Below are 4,879 nucleotides of genomic sequence, written 5' to 3'. Positions count from 1 at the left end.
GCAAGGATTGCAAGATTTCATGTCACATGCTTTGGACATATTAAGAGAAATAAGAGCTCTCGTGGTATAGTGCCTAAGGCATTTGACTGCAAACCAGAAGGCCAGTGGTTCAAAACCACCAGCCACTCCAGCCACACCTCGGAAGGAAGACTGGGCAATCTACTTCCATAGAGATACTGCCTCGGAAATCCAAGGAAGAGGTGCTGTGGGTCGAAGTCGACTCAACGGCAGTGAGTTTTTTTGTTTTGTTTTGTTTTATTAAAGAAATCAGTCCCTGGAGAATAACATCATGTTTGTAAAGTAGAGGGTCAGTGAAAAAGAGGAAAACTTTCAGTGGGATGGGTTGAAACAGTAGCTACAACAATGGACTCAAGTATAGCAATGTTTATGAGGATGCTATGGGGCAGAGCAGTGCTTCCTTCTGTTAATGGGGTCACTGTGATTTGGAACCAACTGGATGTCACATAATAACAATAACAAAAATATAATACTGATATGAACTGAATTGTGTCCTATTCTCCCAAAAAATTTTTTCTTGATGTCCTGACCAATGAATATGAACTAGTTTGGGAAAATAGAGTCTTTCTCTGGAGTTATCAGTTACATCATATAGGAATAGGGTGGGTCATAGCCTAGTTCTAGTCCCTTCTGAATGGTGTCTTATAAAGGGGAGAACAGACAGTGACAGGGAGACACACAAAAGAGGACAAATGCCATGTGAAGAATGGCACCAGATGCACAGATAACAGCAAAGGAACTTCAAAGAAAGTCTTACCAACCAGAAATTTGAAGAATGGTAGGGAGCATTTCCTTTCTCAAAGCTCCTAGAAGGAATAGTAATGACCAATCACTTTTGGACTTCTCACACTGTGAGAAAATACATTTCTGTTATTTAAAGCTACTCATTTTGTGGTATTTTGTTATGTAGCCTCAGGCAACTAAAACAATTACTATAGAAATTTTGTGAATTTTTTTTTATTATTATTTATTTTCTCTCTCTCTTTTTCTCTGGCTGTGAATTAAGTTTGGTTTGATGTTTTATCCCCAGGCTTATGTTGTTTCTGTATTTTGATAATCTCCTATTTTATTCTATTTTGATTCAAGTAATCCAAAGATGATTCTTTATTTCTGACTGCTTCTTAAAATAAATTCAAAAATTGACCAAGGATGTATTCCAACTGCATCAATCCTACACATGGTGTCTAGGTTGTGATCTCTTTGCAGTACCCTACATGAAAATCCAGTGCCCTGATAATATTACCCAGGCCATATCTGAATGCAAAGGTTTGCCACCAAATCACTTTAGATTCTTCTTTGGATATATTTTTGCTATGCCTCACTTGCTAACCCTTTCATGATTCCATGAGATGTATTTCACCCACCCAAATGTTCAGCCTCTCAGGTTTATGGGAAGCTGCTATTCTAGTTGTAATACATGCTATCACCTGGCAGGGAACAATAAAACTGTGTGAATCAGAATAAACAGGCTTCACCCTACAAACCTTTTCACCAGCATTCATTTAGGATATATGTGCTCCACATAATTGTATCAAAATTCATATTACGTAATTTATTTTTATTTTACTTTTTTTACTTGATTTCAGCATGCCTTCCATTACTGAGCTCTGGTGGCATACTGTCTAAGGCATTTGACTGCTAAACAGAAGACTGGTGGTTCAAACCCACCAGCCACTCCTCAGAAGAAAGGTGGGGCAATCTACTTCCATAGTGATACTGCCTCTGAAATCCATGGAGGGGTCACTCTTCGTCAGATCTAATTTGACAGCCGTGACTTTGGTTTGGTTTTGGTTTTTCCATTACTGAAACACAAAGTATGAACAAAAAATTCAAAGCAGAAATAATTTAGTCATGAAAAGGTTAAGCCCTTACAAAGTTGAACCAGATTAGTGTTTCTTAAATCTCCTTGCCCAGTTTATAAAGAGGAAATGCCACTTATTTCAATGAAAATATAACTAAACATATTTTAATGTTTTAAACATCAAATATGATTGTCATTCTTCTTCTAATCTCCAGAAACATAAGAAAAATAAGAGCAATTCTGAGGTGGAAAAAAATCATGCTAGGTAAAATATGTGGAGCCATGTGAAACCTTAATATACGTGAGAACAATAATCTATTCATGTTGTTGCTATTGTGTGGATAAAGTCATAGAGTCAATTAAAGAGAAAAAATGATAGCCGGCATCTTACATTGATTGTAGGGTTTTTCTTACCCAAAAAACCAAATATCAACCATAAACATTCCAGACCAAATCCTGCCAGAGATTTTTTCATCTAGAGTTGCTATTCTTTCCTCTCCTGTTGGCAGCCAGGTTACTTAATTTACATTTCAAAAGAGATCATGTCTAGATGGGTAGAGATCCAGAGACCACCTTGTGATGGTATCTGCTGATGTCAGATAAAAGGGAAGATAGGGTTCAATTGATCATGTTAAGTTTATCCAATGGTCAATCTTCTATTTTTTCCTTCTTCTTTTTATAAGACTCATTGTAGCTAGCCTATTTCAAGCCATTTATTTTTTTGAGGTCCAGAAGGATGTCCCTACAGAGTACTGAAAAACTACTCAGAATTAACCTTATGTTTCAACTACTTTGAGTTTTATTTTTATTGTGTTCCTATATGTCAGAGGGGAACTATCCCATAGAGTTTCCTAGACTATTAATTATTACAAGCGAGGATCTCCAGTTTGTTTTCCCACAAAATTGCTGGTGGGTTCAAATGGCTTACCTCTTCATTTATGGCCAGGTGCTTAACCACTGTGTCATCAAGACTCCTTAATCTGTTCATGTTGTTGTTGTTATGTGCCATTGAGTCACACCAGAGTCATAGTGACCCCTCCCTGGGTTTCCAAGGTGGTATCACTACGGAAGTAGATTGCCCCACCTTCCTTCCAAAGAGTGTTTAGTGGGTTTGAACCATCAGCCTTCTGGTTAGCAGTCAAGTGCCTTAGGCACTATGCTACCAGCACTCCTAAGATGTACAGAAGTAGATTCCCTAGTCTTCCTTCTGAGGAGTGGCTGATGGGTTTGAACCACCAGCATTCTGGTTAGCAGTCAAATACCTTAAGCAGTGCACCACCAGAACTCCTTTGAAATATTCAATGGGAAACCCACATATCATTTTGTAAAACACCAAAAGTATTCTAAAAACAATATCTCTGATAATTATTGCAAAACTGAAAGACATTGGGAGAGATCTTACTATTCACAGATATCCAAAGACTTTTATAACTGCTCTAATAAAACTCTAAAATTTGTTTAATTCCTGATAACTCAATCAAGATTAAACACTGGAAAATAAAACTCATATCATGTTATCAATCACCTTACAAGGTTTATCTAATTAATCACAGCATTCTGAAGTGTCAAAGATTTAAGGTCTGGGATGTACATCTCACTGCAACATCCTAACTGTACCAGATAATGATACAAGTTGTCTATATTTCTTCTTAACAATGGAATCTACAAATTTATTCTGTTGGTTGGACTAATTATGTCTTTGATCACCTTTGGCTATTTTACTTCTTGCTGAGGAAATTATGCTGCTACTGTTAGGAGCTCTGGTGGTGTAGTGCCTAAGGCATTTGACTGCTAACTAGAAGGCTGGAGGTTGAAACCCATGAGCCACTCTTCAGAAGGAAGACTGTGCAATCTACTTTTGCAGAGACAGCACCCTGGAAACCCAAGGAGGGGTTACTATGAGTTGATTTGACTCAATGGCAGTGTGTTTTTTTTTTTTTTTTTTTTTTTTTTTTGAGTAATAGGCAGAAATTCAGTTTGCACAAATCTTGTGTATATATTACATTTCTATAGCTGATTGTGGGAGCTCTGGTAACATAATGCCAAAAGCACTTGATTGCTAACCAGGAGGCTGGCAGCTCACACTCACCAGCCACTCCTCGGAAAGAACGTTGGGCAATCTACTTCCATAGTGATATTGCCTCGGAAACCCAAGGAAGGGTCGCTATGAGTCTGGTCTGACTCCACGGCACGTGACAACAACAACAACAAACAACAATAGCTGATTGTATGTGAATGTTAACCTACTCACTTTGTCATTGTTCTTAGTGAATCTCATCTGCCTGGTCATCCTAAAACCTCATTCAGTATATCTTAAAAAAATCAAGCTATCCTTGGATTTCCATTTGCAGAAAAATAAAACAGGATCCTCAGATCATATTCAAAACTGAAAATGAATCAAAGACCAAAATGTAAAATTTAAAATTATAAAGATTATCAAAGAAAAAATAGGGACAAATTTAGGGAGCTCTGGTAGCATAGTGCCTAAGGCACTTGACTGCTCACCAGAAGGTTGGCGGTTCAAACCCACCAGCCACTCCTCAGAAGAAAGGTTGGGCAATCCTACTTCGGTAGTGATACTGCCTCGGAAACCCAAGGAGGGGTCACTATGAGTCAGGGCTGACTCGACGGCACATAACAACATAACATAACAATTTGTGGCATAAAAGGACTATCAAACATAACTAAAAATAATAAAAATAGACTAGACTACTGGTACCTCCTAAAAATTAAACATTCATATACATCAAAAGACTACTCCAAAGTAATACAAATATATATTTTTTTAAATAAGGACATCTTACAAGAGACTAATTTCTAAAATATATAGAAAACTTCAACTCTTTGACAACAAAAAAAAATCCAATTAAATCCTGGGCAGAGGCCATGAACCAATAATTCACTAAATAAGATATAGTAGATCTACAAACACATGAAGGAATATTTGCTATCTTTATCCATTAAACCAAAAACCAAACACACTGCTGTGAAGTCAGATCTAACTCATAGTGACCCCTCCTTGGGTTTCCAAGGCAGTATCACTACAGAAGTAGATCACCC

This window comes from Orycteropus afer, unplaced genomic scaffold (assembly GCF_000298275.1).
Source record: "Orycteropus afer afer isolate SDZICR_OR568_19922 unplaced genomic scaffold, OryAfe1.0 scaffold00682, whole genome shotgun sequence".
In the NCBI taxonomy this organism is placed as follows: domain Eukaryota; kingdom Metazoa; phylum Chordata; class Mammalia; order Tubulidentata; family Orycteropodidae; genus Orycteropus; species Orycteropus afer.
This window is presented reverse-complemented; position numbering follows the sequence as displayed.